Source organism: Ylistrum balloti, unplaced genomic scaffold (genome assembly GCF_031769215.1).
Source record: "Ylistrum balloti isolate Yb309-2 unplaced genomic scaffold, AGI_CSIRO_Ybal_v1 Utg371214, whole genome shotgun sequence".
NCBI classification, from domain to species: domain Eukaryota; kingdom Metazoa; phylum Mollusca; class Bivalvia; order Pectinida; family Pectinidae; genus Ylistrum; species Ylistrum balloti.
The window spans coordinates 21,478-37,750 of record NW_026782659.1 but is presented as its reverse complement, the minus strand read 5'-3'; the positions used below and the strand labels follow the sequence as shown (position 1 = coordinate 37,750).

The window sequence follows — 16,273 nt, the reverse complement described above, 5'->3', positions numbered from 1 at the left end:
TGAATTGTAATTATAACACCAAGGCCATATTGAAGTGCTTCGTTAAGATATATGCCTATTTTATGCTATTGGCGGGCTGCATATCAAATCTTGGGGATTTAAAGTACAAGTACAGAAATCAGAGGATGTATTATTTAGTCACTATGTTGCAATCTCATTCTGATTAGAAGAACACCATTCAACAGCAATTGATGTTTTCTAAGAGAAGATACCACCTTTGCAAGGGCGATGTTAGGTGGTAGACACTGCTGGTGAACCTTTAGTCCCCTAGGTTTACCGTAACCTGCATTCAACGTTTTAATTCAATCGAGTAGCGACATGGTTTGCAACATTCGAGTGACTATCAGAAATAGGAAAATTACGAAAATCGTTTGATAATGGGGCTAATGCACCTCATCATCATTTTTTGGATCACTTTCGATTAATTTGGATTTTCCTCAGTTGCTTCCCAGTCTTTAAAGGTTGTACAAAAGACAAGTCTATAACACATCTTACTAAAATCTTAAGAGTTGGATAGAGTAGTGCTAAATAACGAATTTCACTGCACCAAACAGCTGTTTCGTCCTTCTAGCTCTAGTGTATTCAACTGTAAAATTTAAACAGTGGTTAGTTAAAATTTAAATTGTTGCCACGGAAATATTAATTCAAAAGATAACAACCTGACCCCCATAACAATTCAGTTGTGAAGTATAAAGATTGTTCCCAACTTTGTTTCATTTAATGCTTTAAAATTTTCACTAACAACTAGTTATCTCTAACCAGCCTTTGAACAACCGGGACCAGGTGTAAATATGTTATCAAGGATGAGGATCAAGGTTACTTCACTATACCTGATAACGGCGGAAGACAGCGTAATGCGATATAAACCGTCAAGTGGGTTGAAAGTATGCCTTTGCTACATAGGTAATATAGCTTAATGGTTTTCTACAAAATCCAAGAAAAAACACCTTTCGCTTTTAAAACTGTCTGTAATTTTTCTATGGAAAATAAATACAGGTGTATGTTCCAAAGGGTATATTTATCACGGCTTTTGTTCACATCAATACATATTAAGTGTCAATAGATTATTATTATAACACCAAGGCCATATTTAAGTGCTTCGTTAATGTACATGTCTATTTTATGCTATTGGCATGATTTCCAGTCATGCCGCTGATTTTCTTCTGTTCGTTTTCGAATTTCTTATTCGTTTTGAGAAAAAAAACCGATTTGTCATATCATTTGGAAATACTGTGACCAAACGAAGATGTTTATATTCAATATGATAAATATAGCATGTTAAGTAGAGGAAAAAAACCCCGAATTCTTCAAAAGTAATGTGCGTCGGCCGGGAGTCGAACCCGGATCGACTGCTTGGAAGGCAACCATGCTGACCGTTACACCACCGACGCATTTACTTACTCAACAAGCTCGTTTACAAAAGCAGGTGACTGATTGCTTGCAATCAAAAAGCAAATATAAGTAGCGAGCAAGGAAAGGTACTTTTTTACGGGAACCCAGATAAAATTATTTATAGATGCAACTGATTCCCACGACCTAAACCTTGTTCAACATCCGACATCATGTCAATTAAATACTACATATATATAATATTGAACTTGTTTTCGTTCTGATTGAAAATATCTATGTAGTTAAAAAAAAACAAAAATCTTAAAGAAAGCCCATGGGTGATTTTTATACCTAATTTGGGTGATTTTTTTTAAATGAATGAAATATCATTTTGTTATTTTGATACGAGTACATGAACATATTAGTTTTATATTATTATTTGGTATCACATCAGAATTGATTAATGAAAAAATATATCACTCTCTTCAAAAGAGGCTTTTCTTGATTTCGATCCAACTTAACGAAAGGAAAGCTGAAATCCAACTTCCTCATACCTAAAGCCAGTCGACTCCTGGGGCATAGTGTAGTGAATGGACTGCACATAACTTTAGCGAAGATTCTATATCTCCCGTGATAGCTCAGTTGGTAGAGCGGAGGACTGTAGTGGTTAACTTCAAAGCTATCCTTAGGTCGCTGGTTCGACTCCGGCTCGCGGGATCGTTATGTTTTTAGTATTATTACAAAACAACTCTTTAAGTTGAGAAGCTCACTCGCTTACCTTGTCCCTCTACTTTTCAAAGACAGACATGAGATATCAATAGGATGCTACATAATAAAAGTAGACGAGCACCTGATGATTAGCAGATGCAATTAAATGTAAAGCGCAATGACCGTAATTCTTGGATAATGAACAATTACCTAACGTTATGTTTGCAGTTTAGCAAGCATAAAATGTAAACGCCCAACGTGGGGCTCGAACCCACGACCCCGAGATTAAGAGTCTCGTGCTCTACCGACTGAGCTAGCCGGGCTGTTACTATCTAATACACGTGCTAATAACAGCTACATATCAGGATAATACATTATATCAAGCAAAATGATACTACACTTTGAAAGATGTTTCATACGCCTTATTCGATTTGTATTTTTCAGATAGTCGACAAAAATATCGCAAGATTAATTGATACAATTCGTCTACAATACACTACCGTTTCCCGCCAATATCTACGCCTTTATTACAACACTTTCCCGCCAACACTGCCACAGATGAATGTATTTTGTTTCTTATATATTACAATATGACGGAGGAAGTTGTCGTGCAATGACATCCTTTAAAAAATGGGAAAAATATTCATCAATGTGAGGCTTGATTTTAATCAAGGATAAACGTGTTTGGTTAGGTAAATCCGTTTCCATTGTGTGTGGTTGCTTGGAATTTCGCATACGATGTCAAGAGATTTAATTTCTTAATTGTGTAATTGGTTATTATTTCCTTTGGAAATAATAAGCCGATACTTGTATTCAAGAAAAGGGTATACTTTTAAGATATTCTAATATCGGTGAAGGAATGAACACGGATGGGAAATGTCTGTCTGGGCTTTTCTCTGGGATTGTACCTGACTTAGTTCACTGATGTCATGTGTGTATATGTTTTCTGATTGGTTGTTGATGTGTGAAAGCAACCGCAAGGCCGAAATTCGAAGCCGGATCGATTTTAAGGATTGATGTGCCTGTTTTGAACTTTTAATGTGGATTGCTAAACAGTTCCGTTGATATGTACCTGCTTTGAAGTTTGTGCATTTCCAAAATTCCGTTGCGACAAAAAACCATCAATAAAAACAAAAACACGAATACAGAAGTACTGATGTACCTGTGCATCAACAGAATTACATATATTTTACTTCAAGTAGTCCATGACAAGATACATCACTAGTTAATCCTATTTGACAATTTTTATTTTACAATACACAATTTATGAGCGAGATGTTGCTTTTGTTTTGTACACGCTTATTTTTATCACATTTCATTTTTTTGGCAATATACATTTTATGAATTATAGATTTCAGAGCATGCCTGCGATACAGAAGTAATACAACTTCATGGCTTTCTACCAAACCCAAGTAAAAACACCTTCCGGTTTTAAAACTCTCTGTATTTTTGCTGTCGAAAAAAATACAGGTGTAGTTGCCAAAGGGTATATATATCACGCCTTTTGTTCACGCCATGCGTCAATGAATTGTAATTATAACACCAAGGCCATATTGAAGTGCTTCGTCAAGATATATGCCTATTTTATGCTATTGGCGGGCTGCATATTAAATCTTGGGGATTTAAAGTACAAGTACAGAAATCAGAGGATGTATTATTTAGTCACTATGTTGCAATCTCATTCTGATTAGAAGAACACCATTCAACAGCAATTGATGTTTTCTAAGAGAAGATACCACCTTTGCAAGGGCGATTTTAGGTGGTAGACACTGCTGGTGAACCTTTAGTCCCCTAGGTTTACCGTAACCTGCATTCAACGTTTTAATTCAATCGAGTAGCGACATGGTTTGCAACATTCGAGTGACTATCAGAAATAGGAAAATTACGAAAATCGTTTGATAATGGGGCTAATGCACCTCATCATCATTTTTTGGATCACTTTCGATTAATTTGGATTTTCCTCAGTTGCTTCCCAGTCTTTAAAGGTTGTACAAAAGACAAGTCTATAACACATCTTACTAAAATCTTAAGAGTTGGATACAGTAGTGCTAAATAACGAATTTCACTGCACCAAACAGCTGTTTCGTCCTTCTAGCTCTAGTGTATTCAACTGTAAAATTTAAACAGTGGTTAGTTAAAATTTAAATTGTTGCCACGGAAATATTAATTCAAAAGATAACAACCTGACCCCCATAACAATTCAGTTGTGAAGTATAAAGATTGTTCCCAACTTTGTTTCATTTAATGCTTTAAAATTTTCACTAACAACTAGTTATCTCTAACCAGCCTTTGAACAACCGGGACCAGGTGTAAATATGTTATCAAGGATGAGGATCAAGGTTACTTCACTATACCTGATAACGGCGGAAGACAGCGTAATGCGATATAAACCGTCAAGTGGGTTGAAAGTATGCCTTTGCTACATAGGTAATATAGCTTAATGGTTTTCTACAAAATCCAAGAAAAAACACCTTTCGCTTTTAAAACTGTCTGTAATTTTTCTATGGAAAATAAATACAGGTGTATGTTCCAAAGGGTATATTTATCACGGCTTTTGTTCACATCAATACATATTAAGTGTCAATAGATTATTATTATAACACCAAGGCCATATTTAAGTGCTTCGTTAATGTACATGTCTATTTTATGCTATTGGCATGATTTCCAGTCATGCCGCTGATTTTCTTCTGTTCGTTTTCGAATTTCTTATTCGTTTTGAGAAAAAAAACCGATTTGTCATATCATTTGGAAATACTGTGACCAAACGAAGATGTTTATATTCAATATGATAAATATAGCATGTTAAGTAGAGGAAAAAAACCCCGAATTCTTCAAAAGTAATGTGCGTCGGCCGGGAGTCGAACCCGGATCGACTGCTTGGAAGGCAACCATGCTGACCGTTACACCACCGACGCATTTACTTACTCAACAAGCTCGTTTACAAAAGCAGGTGACTGATTGCTTGCAATCAAAAAGCAAATATAAGTAGCGAGCAAGGAAAGGTACTTTTTTACGGGAACCCAGATAAAATTATTTATAGATGCAACTGATTCCCACGACCTAAACCTTGTTCAACATCCGACATCATGTCAATTAAATACTACATATATATAATATTGAACTTGTTTTCGTTCTGATTGAAAATATCTATGTAGTTAAAAAAAACAAAAATCTTAAAGAAAGCCCATGGGTGATTTTTATACCTAATTTGGGTGATTTTTTTTAAATGAATGAAATATCATTTTGTTATTTTGATACGAGTACATGAACATATTAGTTTTATATTATTATTTGGTATCACATCAGAATTGATTAATGAAAAAATATATCACTCTCTTCAAAAGAGGCTTTTCTTGATTTCGATCCAACTTAACGAAAGGAAAGCTGAAATCCAACTTCCTCATACCTAAAGCCAGTCGACTCCTGGGGCATAGTGTAGTGAATGGACTGCACATAACTTTAGCGAAGATTCTATATCTCCCGTGATAGCTCAGTTGGTAGAGCGGAGGACTGTAGTGGTTAACTTCAAAGCTATCCTTAGGTCGCTGGTTCGACTCCGGCTCGCGGGATCGTTATGTTTTTAGTATTATTACAAAACAACTCTTTAAGTTGAGAAGCTCACTCGCTTACCTTGTCCCTCTACTTTTCAAAGACAGACATGAGATATCAATAGGATGCTACATAATAAAAGTAGACGAGCACCTGATGATTAGCAGATGCAATTAAATGTAAAGCGCAATGACCGTAATTCTTGGATAATGAACAATTACCTAACGTTATGTTTGCAGTTTAGCAAGCATAAAATGTAAACGCCCAACGTGGGGCTCGAACCCACGACCCCGAGATTAAGAGTCTCGTGCTCTACCGACTGAGCTAGCCGGGCTGTTACTATCTAATACACGTGCTAATAACAGCTACATATCAGGATAATACATTATATCAAGCAAAATGATACTACACTTTGAAAGATGTTTCATACGCCTTATTCGATTTGTATTTTTCAGATAGTCGACAAAAATATCGCAAGATTAATTGATACAATTCGTCTACAATACACTACCGTTTCCCGCCAATATCTACGCCTTTATTACAACACTTTCCCGCCAACACTGCCACAGATGAATGTATTTTGTTTCTTATATATTACAATATGACGGAGGAAGTTGTCGTGCAATGACATCCTTTAAAAAATGGGAAAAATATTCATCAATGTGAGGCTTGATTTTAATCAAGGATAAACGTGTTTGGTTAGGTAAATCCGTTTCCATTGTGTGTGGTTGCTTGGAATTTCGCATACGATGTCAAGAGATTTAATTTCTTAATTGTGTAATTGGTTATTATTTCCTTTGGAAATAATAAGCCGATACTTGTATTCAAGAAAAGGGTATACTTTTAAGATATTCTAATATCGGTGAAGGAATGAACACGGATGGGAAATGTCTGTCTGGGCTTTTCTCTGGGATTGTACCTGACTTAGTTCACTGATGTCATGTGTGTATATGTTTTCTGATTGGTTGTTGATGTGTGAAAGCAACCGCAAGGCCGAAATTCGAAGCCGGATCTATTTTAAGGATTGATGTGCCTGTTTTGAACTTTTAATGTGGATTGCTAAACAGTTCCGTTGATATGTACCTGCTTTGAAGTTTGTGCATTTCCAAAATTCCGTTGCGACAAAAAACCATCAATAAAAACAAAAACACGAATACAGAAGTACTGATGTACCTGTGCATCAACAGAATTACATATATTTTACTTCAAGTAGTCCATGACAAGATACATCACTAGTTAATCCTATTTGACAATTTTTATTTTACAATACACAATTTATGAGCGAGATGTTGCTTTTGTTTTGTACACGCTTATTTTTATCACATTTCATTTTTTTGGCAATATACATTTTATGAATTATAGATTTCAGAGCATGCCTGCGATACAGAAGTAATACAACTTCATGGCTTTCTACCAAACCCAAGTAAAAACACCTTCCGGTTTTAAAACTCTCTGTATTTTTGCTGTCGAAAAAAATACAGGTGTAGTTGCCAAAGGGTATATATATCACGCCTTTTGTTCACGCCATGCGTCAATGAATTGTAATTATAACACCAAGGCCATATTGAAGTGCTTCGTCAAGATATATGCCTATTTTATGCTATTGGCGGGCTGCATATTAAATCTTGGGGATTTAAAGTACAAGTACAGAAATCAGAGGATGTATTATTTAGTCACTATGTTGCAATCTCATTCTGATTAGAAGAACACCATTCAACAGCAATTGATGTTTTCTAAGAGAAGATACCACCTTTGCAAGGGCGATTTTAGGTGGTAGACACTGCTGGTGAACCTTTAGTCCCCTAGGTTTACCGTAACCTGCATTCAACGTTTTAATTCAATCGAGTAGCGACATGGTTTGCAACATTCGAGTGACTATCAGAAATAGGAAAATTACGAAAATCGTTTGATAATGGGGCTAATGCACCTCATCATCATTTTCTGGATCACTTTCGGTTAATTTGGATTTTCCTCAGTTGCTTCCCAGTCTTTAAAGGTTGTACAAAAGACAAGTCTATAACACATCTTACTAAAATCTTAAGAGTTGGATACAGTAGTGCTAAATAACGAATTTCACTGCACCAAACAGCTGTTTCGTCCTTCTAGCTCTAGTGTATTCAACTGTAAAATTTAAACAGTGGTTAGTTAAAATTTAAATTGTTGCCACGGAAATATTAATTCAAAAGATAACAACCTGACCCCCATAACAATTCAGTTGTGAAGTATAGAGATTGTTCCCAACTTTGTTTCATTTAATGCTTTAAAATTTTCTGCATATCTCCCGTGATAGCTCTCAACCTAACCCAAAAAACTGTGTTTAAACAGCCAATAGAATGGCAGGAAAACTATCATTCCAACTATGATTGAAACTATAATTTGACCAATCAGAACACTGCATTCTTTTGTTGCTGACTCTGATCAGAGGAAAATAGACTGCAGCCATATTGGATGTTTTCAGCTTCAGTTCACAGTTTAACTGTTTGATTTATCTGATTTTTTTAAATTCAGACGTTCATATATATTATTTTACCCTTTTTGAAGTGTTTACATTGTAATTGATGATTTTCAAAGGAGTTTTACAGAAGGTAAGTTGGTAATGTTAGATGAATTTACTAACGTGAACCTCTGGACACTCAGCAGGCCTATTTATTTTGCATTTTTGTATGACTTTGGCATGGATATACCTATCAAACGGAGTTATAATTATATTTACACCATCATTTTTACACCTTAGTGTCAATTAATTGTATGTAAATTCCTGTGGCATCTTCATATAGTGCACTTTCACTTTCGTTTTCCCACTTAATGATTGTCGAGATGGAATGCTGTGACCTTTCTTTAATGAAGTCGGGTGTAAGCATATAAAGATAAACTACCTCTATAATATCAATCATTTATACTTGTAAATAAACATGTAAACATAACAAATTTGATTTTTAAACTTGTAGTAAATAGAATTTGATTGTGGGTACATGTACAAATGTGGGATGAGGAATGAATGTCTGAAATATGTTAATTATTCAATGCATTTGTGACAGCTGAGGGGTAGGTTTTTAGTTTTTCATCATAATGCTGTAACAGGAGCGAGGTGGGGGTGGGGGGCTGTGTTGACATGGCCCTGAGGTCCGACTTGCCCCTGTGACACCAGACAACCCAGGTTTGATAGGCTTAATTAAATGCCCCCTCCCCCCAACAATGCTGTAGACATATACATTTCACTGTCTCCCCCTTAACTTATCAGCTAGCTTATCACTTAATGCCTTGGCTTAATATGGTATACCCCCCATTAACTTATGATGTGTTATGACTGGGCATATTATTTAACCCCCCACCCCCCCCCCCACACACACTTAACTTATCATGTGTAATGATGGGACATATTATGGTATACCAGCGTCTGTCTGTAAATTTTTCAATATTGTGAGATAACTTGGCTAATCATGAAGCAAACTTTCATTGGAAGTTACACTACCATAGAATCTTGCTCGAGTTCGATTTCCGTGATGTTTAAAGGCTAACTTTTAGAGTTATTTCCCTTTGATTGCTTCCTTTTCATGTGTCAAACATTTTGACCAGCGTTGTTATGATGTATAGGTTTTATTTAATTTCAGTATCATCATGTTCCCAATCTCCCGGAAGGATTCCCATGGGCGGGTCATCATGAGTGACACCATGTTGGCTAAACAGGTCAAAAGCGAAGGGAGGAGGTGGGATACTCCGGTGAGCTTTGATAACCTGAAAGCAGAAGCTCGTCACAAATGTAGAGAGGCGGGAGGTGATGATTCGCAGCCAAAGCAGTGGATGGGATTTCTTCAAATGCAATGGGGCACATTAAGGTATTTATAAGAAATATGTTAGCATGCATTTCCTTACCGTATTTATGCGGCATTAAGCCCATGCCTGGTAATGAGCCCACCCATGTCTTTTTCTTAAACTCCTAATTCAGTGTCCTATACAAACTATATTTCTGTAATAAGCCCACCCCCAACTATTGATCCAATATTAAACACTTGCTCTTGGGGTTATTGCTGGATAAATACGGTAAACTGATTGATAATCAAACTTGTTCTTCTGCATGTGTTTTATTGGAGGGGAACTATGTTATTATTTGTACATAAACCAGTATACATAATTGATAATGATTTAGTTGACTTCATTTATTCCAGATAACTTGTAATTTAATATTTCTGAGATTTTCATCGTGGAAAAAATGACTGTTTCATTATTATTCCCTAAAATATCCATGTTTTGTAATTGTTTCACATTAGTGTTACTCCTGTCCATTCGTCCATATGTTTAGGTCAGTCTGAAATACACGGTCAAACAATGAGCAGGGCATGCGTGTCTTACTGACACATTTCTAGTTAGAAGTTGTGTCTGCAGCACTAAAATGTCTTCTGTCAGACCACTTTTGTTTATACAATTCAATATTTTTTTGTTTTGTAGAGGAGAAACATACTGCTGGCTCATAGAAAACTCACCTGGGTATTATGGCTGGTTGGTGAACAAAATGAATGATGAGGTCATTAAATTTTCTGACCAGCTGTTTATGCATAAGATGACTTTCAGCAAGTACATTATTTTTTTCCAAGAAGGGAGAGAGATTGTTTCCCGAAAGTCAAAGAAAAGTGCATCCACATCAGGTAAAATTATATTAAGTGGATTAAAACTGTTTTGGTTGCATATTGACAGAGTACCCGGGTAATGTTCCTATTTAGCTTACATGATTTTCATTATAATGTGCTTTTCTGATATTTAATGCCTGACTGTATTTGGTGTTTACATTATCGTATTTATCCGGTAATAAGCCCATGCCTGGTAATAAGCCCACCCATGTCTTCTTCATAGATTTCTTAATTCACTGCTTTATATAATTATGCACTATATCCCTGTAATAAGCCCACCCCAACTATTGATAAAATATTGGCCCTGGGCTTATTGCAGGATAAATACAAATACATTGATCAATAAGTACTGGAACCTTCTCAATAATTACATTTGCTTTTGAAATCCCTGTATTAAGCATATTGTGGGGAGAATTCATCACTTTGCACTTACATTGTTTATAAATTATCTATACAATATAAATGAAAGATCTCTAATATAAATGAAAGTCTTCAATTGTATTTTTGGATATATATCGAGTAATTTCTCTTCTTGTAGATACAATGGACAATGCAGATGATAGGGAACTTTTGACTTGTCTGGAAAGCTATGAAGACAGTGTGGAAGGTAAGTTTGTTGAAATTTTTATTTCGAAGGAAATAAGAGTAAAATAGTTTGAACGTTTATTTAGTAATGATACAATATGGTTTTGTTACCTCAATATAGCTAGAAAAACACCTAGGCGTCCCGGGTTCGATAGCCAGAACAGACGTGAAAATGTATGGGGTCACCTGCCCGTGGGTTTTCCCCAGGTACTCTGGTTTCCTCCTAAATTAATACCCTCCGCGTGCTAACATCCAGGCCAATAGAGTGATAGATATAAGTTGAAATAAGTTGTTTTATACAGTAATTGTTTCTGCTGACCGTTAAGCATTTTTCACTGAAATCAAATTAATGGAACTACAACACTGATAATAGGACAGTCAATTTTTTTAAAGTTATGGCTTATGCGAAGCAAAAGTTGACTTATAGTTAGTATCTTTGTAGTTTTATAAAGTAGAAAATGTGCGATAATTTATGAAAAAAAATCAAGACTCTTAACATATGAAACTTTCAACATAATGTGTCTTGTTTGCATAAATTTAATGTGTTGTTGACTTAATAATTGAATTTATCAGATTTCTTCTAAATTATTTGGGACGTTTATGGTAAGTATGGTGAGACAGCTCATTCTTAGAACTTCTACAAGGTATCACGGAAAGAATCCATTAGGTATGATTATATATTTTTTAAAACCTTAAATGATGGCATAATAATACATTTTAGCTTTCAAACTTCTTATATTTTTTATGCAATAAAATTTGTAAGGTTTTTGTGTAATTGGAAGGAAATTATAACTGATTTTGTTTCTGATAATCATTATTATCTACATGATAAATGTTATTGTCTTTGAATCATCGTAGGGAAGTTGCAACATGTGGTTGCCATGCATATATATTGAGGAAATGGAAGTATATAAAGTTAGCAAAATAGACCACTGTTGACAGTGATATTACCAGAACTTTATATAAGGTAAAATATAGGTTATTCCGATACCTGTAGACAAATTAAGAATGAGTTACTCTCTAAACTGTGACATCAAGTGCTCGAACTGGGATAACATTGTCAGCAATGGTATCCTGTTTGAACAACGTTACCACAGTTATATAACACAAAGGGTGATTTATCACATTTACCTTAACCTTCATCACTACCCACACAAGTATCATTGTTGTATACTTCCTGCTATATTCTAGCTAGCTTTACATGTTTCAGTGTAATACCACAGATTGTGTTGCATTTCATTCTTGTATGTAAGCATGCTTTTCCCACTGAACATTTTACTAATAACTGCTACTCATGAACCTATAGTGTATACTGACACAGTGGGGGGGTGGGGGGGGGGGGGGGGGGGGTTGGTTGGTTAAGTGTATGTATGGTACAATCTGTGATATTATAGTGGTGTGGTGCTTACATATTGGTGGTAAGTGATATATCAGTAGTTTTTAAATAACATTTTCCTAACATTTAAATTGAGTTTTAAGTCATATTTTTTTCTCAGCATTTATTCTTAATAATGATTAATTTATGAAAATCTGATTTACGTGAAGCTGTAGATTTAGCATTTCTCAAATGTCATTATTCTTGGTGGTGGTTTTGATATGTATGTATACTTTTTGTGTGATTTGGTTTTGTATTCCCTGATTTTCTGAAAAAAGTAAGTGTCATTTGTGTGTGTATTGTGTGTAACTCCTTTTTACATTGGATCTATAACTGGCCTGCTATCATTTCACTTCTGTCTTAACAATTTCATATCATTCATTCCAATCAATCAGGACATATTGCATATTAACAATTTGATGTTGTCATCATTTGTTCAGTGCCTATTATTATATCTACATTTTGTGTATTTTTTTTCACTTGTGCATTAATATGTCAACTGTGCTTGCTTTTTTTCTTCGAATGGCTTTTTCACAAACATTGGATTCCTTAAAAGTTAAATCATTTGCGTGCAATAATGAAAATGAGTGATTTTACTATGTCTTTTTTTAACTTTAAATCTTAATTGATAAAGAACACAGTTTCTTAATAACTCAGTTAATTTAGAAGAAAATAATTGTTACACATTTTATTAATAATGAGACACGGTCAATTTAATTGAGTACAGATTCATTTTGTTTCATGTTATGTATATATAGTAACAATACTCTGCTGCTGTTTTTTTAGGATACAATATTATAGGTGTTATTGCTGAATTCTTGGTATGTCTTAGGTAAATAATGATTTCTACTTTGTCCCTCTAATTTATTATCAGACCTTTTTGTGTAACTTAGTCAAATAAAATCCATTTCAACTTAGATTAACGTTAAAATTATAACGTTGCATAATAACTTTACAGCCTTCTTTATCATTAACTTCGTTCTTTTATCTGCATAACTTGATACAGTCGTGGCGCTGTTTCAAGTGCCTTGACAATATTCTCAAGCAGACTTGCAATTGTAAAATCTAAATATAAAAAAGTAAGGTACATTAAATTATATACCCAGTGCTTTGATGCAATCATTTTATTTAATTAAACTTATCATTCATGTTATTATAGCCACTGGTAAAACTGAACAAGTTGTGTCCAATGTACAGTTGTCATTGGATACTCCGAGATCTATCGATATCTCAGCCAGTGAAGATAACCAAGCTACACAAAAATCTTCTGCCCTCAAAACATCAGCAACAACAAAGCAGCATTTCTTTTCAACTGGTAAAGCTGGACAGGCTGTGCCCGAAATACAGTTTTCCCTAGATCGGCTGCGATCTATTAGGGTTCAGACCACAGCCAGTGGAGACAGCCCAGTTACTATTAGTACACCAGTAACTTCTGCTCCAGAAATACGTGTCCCAGAAACACCAGCAACTACAAGCCAGCAGTCCCTTTCACAAGGTATACTATGATAATAAGATTGAAAATATAATCATTGTTGATATCAGGAAATCAATAATGCCATGCATTGAGGGCTCTGATAGAAAAATGTTTATTATATAAGTCGATGAAAATATGGAAAAGGATACCACTAACATTAAGTTGAACAATTACTGCTTTGTTTAGGCAGGTTTCATCTACATGGTAATGCCCAACATTTTTCCGGAAAATAATTTATTTTGAACATCATACGTGAAACTGATAATACCTGTAAGCAGTATTATCTTAATTATAACTTGATTTATAATGTGGTAAATTTTCAGTGTTTGGTTCATTGACAAGTCTGTCTTACAGGTATGATTTATTGTCTCTTTTTAGGGGATGAAATACCTCTGACCAAGAAGTGGAAGAAGACACTTCCAGCTGTGGACCAAGGTTGGATTTCAAAAACTTTTTTCCATTATGCAACTAGGGGTCCACAGTTTGACTTTGACAGGGTGACCAAGCTATGGTATGATCCTCCTCAGCCCAGCTTATCAAGAGGTAATGATTTATTCATGAATTTAAAATCTTCGAGGTTTGAAGCTGTCACAATCAATGTAATTGATACTAGTATAAGTTTGATATATACATGTATCTCCAATTTTCATTGTACAATGGAGCACTGTGTCATTGTGTATAGACTTACATGTCAGGGTGTTAGACTATGTGCTTGGTTGTGGCATGGTATGTAATTTAAAACATTGACTTCAGTCATTAAATATTTTTAGATTCAGTCTTCATTTAAAGTTTTGATTTTTGTTACTACAAAACATTTGCATTTAACTTGCATTATTTTCTTGTATACATATCTTAGTATCAATAAAACAACCATAATTGACAAACAAAGCATTATTCAGCAATGTTTTATTTGTTTATGCTTTTATTTTAGGCACGCTTAACAAACAGGAGTGTTTCGTTGGGCACCGGCTGTTTGTTTGGATGCCACGACACCTGTTTCACTACCAGTTTACCTGCCCTCACTCTGGATGTCCAGGAACCTTGGTGAATAATGGTGTTCACCAGAAGACACGTTTGGTACTTGATGTCCATGACTATTATATCATTATTGGGGAGGACTATGAATGCAGCAAGTGCAAACGAAGGGTGAGCATAAAGCTAAAAATGCAAAGCTTGTATAAGAAATGTTACATACATGGAAACTCATTGCAATGACAGCACAGACCAGTCAACTCTCGGCTTTGTGTTTCTCTGGTAGCTGAGGGCTGGCCTGTCTGTGCTGCCATTGGTTGTTTCCTTGGGCAAGACACTTTACCGTAATTACTTTGGATGACATTTGACGGGCCTCCGGCATATTTTTCAGTGTGGTAGTCACCAACTACTCCAAGGAGACCCCGCCTCAAAATGACCCTGGCTGTTCACAGGGCGATAAACACAAAACAAATAAATCATTACAGTTCCTCTGTATACTATAAAATCTTACAAGTCATGTTGGATCATGGATTTCGATCTCAAATTTGTTGTTTTAGGTCATTAGCTGGAATCAAAACATCTTACAACAGCTGGACTCAACAGAAAAAAGCAAATTTCCTTGCATCTTGACTGAAAGGTACGCTTGTGATGTGAGGGTTGTCAGGATGATGCGGCAGAGGACACTGGGCAACAGCAGTAGTCTAGTCTTCAAACAGGTATACTTGTATACTAGTGTTGGAAATCGGTTGAAATTTCCTGATCAGTCATCAACTTTGTGTAACCGATCAATGATTGATTAAAATCGATTCATTCTTAATTGTCTGTTTTGGATATTATCCAAGTCTAAATACGTATTTTGTGTAATGTTTTAACAGCAATTCAGGTAATTACTATAATTGTACCATCTTTCTGTGTGTTTCTTATTTGCTTATTGCACATAATACTTTTTAATAAAAACAAATGTTGTTCTATGTTCTTAATAATTTTACTAATGTTGAAAATAATTTCAATATATAAATAATTTATTTTCATACATTATGATGATCGATGACAGATTCTTTACTCAATTAATTTATCAAACATCTCAAACAAGTGATACTCGATTAACTCGATTAATCAGAACAACACTATTATACACATTTATCAATTGTTAATTTCCACAATTTTGGCTTCAAATTAAGTTTTTAATGCTCATAATATCATTGTTAAACAAGTATCAATTTCCTTCCCTTATCATATTGTGTTGACATTTTTCATAGGCTTATATTCCATAGATTTCAGAAAATCATGGGGAGTCCTATTTGGATAAGTGTCGCCAATATGCTAACAATTTCCTGGAATTTAAAAAGTCTTCAGACAGAGGATTGGTCACCATCCCTGCTTTTGTAGAGCCACCTCCAGCAATAGATATTCCGTTGGTTCACAAAAGTGTACCAGCTTGATGTCATCTCCAGACTGGAATATGAGCTGGCCGAGCTGACATCAATCACAGGTGATATCCTGAAAATTGATTCGACCAAGAAAATCACAAATAAGCTTGCAGGTAAGCAACCATACCACCATTGATTTTCCATTACATGATGCTGAAATAACTGATATAAAAATTACTCAAGCATAATAGATAGTTATTAGGGCTTTCCCGCGACAGTGGAAAAC

General features: G+C 35.1%; 6 non-coding genes across 6 annotated transcripts; 2 read left to right on the top strand and 4 right to left on the bottom strand.

Annotated features, from left to right (window-relative positions):
• Window positions 1–1,319: 1,319 nt before the first annotated feature.
• Trnag-ucc (transfer RNA glycine (anticodon UCC)) lies at window positions 1,320–1,391 on the bottom strand. The gene has a single exon. It is a non-coding gene; the product is annotated as a tRNA-Gly (tRNA).
• A 565-nt stretch (window positions 1,392–1,956) lies between these two features.
• On the top strand, window positions 1,957–2,046 carry Trnay-gua (transfer RNA tyrosine (anticodon GUA)). Its single transcript is given in 2 exon segments — window positions 1,957–1,993; window positions 2,011–2,046. It is a non-coding gene; the product is annotated as a tRNA-Tyr (tRNA).
• A 241-nt stretch (window positions 2,047–2,287) lies between these two features.
• Window positions 2,288–2,360, bottom strand: Trnak-cuu (transfer RNA lysine (anticodon CUU)). Its single transcript has one exon. It is a non-coding gene; the product is annotated as a tRNA-Lys (tRNA).
• A 2,520-nt stretch (window positions 2,361–4,880) lies between these two features.
• Window positions 4,881–4,952, bottom strand: Trnag-ucc (transfer RNA glycine (anticodon UCC)). Its single transcript has one exon. It is a non-coding gene; the product is annotated as a tRNA-Gly (tRNA).
• A 564-nt stretch (window positions 4,953–5,516) lies between these two features.
• Window positions 5,517–5,606, top strand: Trnay-gua (transfer RNA tyrosine (anticodon GUA)). The gene is given in 2 exon segments: window positions 5,517–5,553; window positions 5,571–5,606. It is a non-coding gene; the product is annotated as a tRNA-Tyr (tRNA).
• Window positions 5,607–5,847: 241 nt separating this feature from the next.
• Window positions 5,848–5,920, bottom strand: Trnak-cuu (transfer RNA lysine (anticodon CUU)). The gene has a single exon. It is a non-coding gene; the product is annotated as a tRNA-Lys (tRNA).
• Window positions 5,921–16,273: the final 10,353 nt, after the last annotated feature.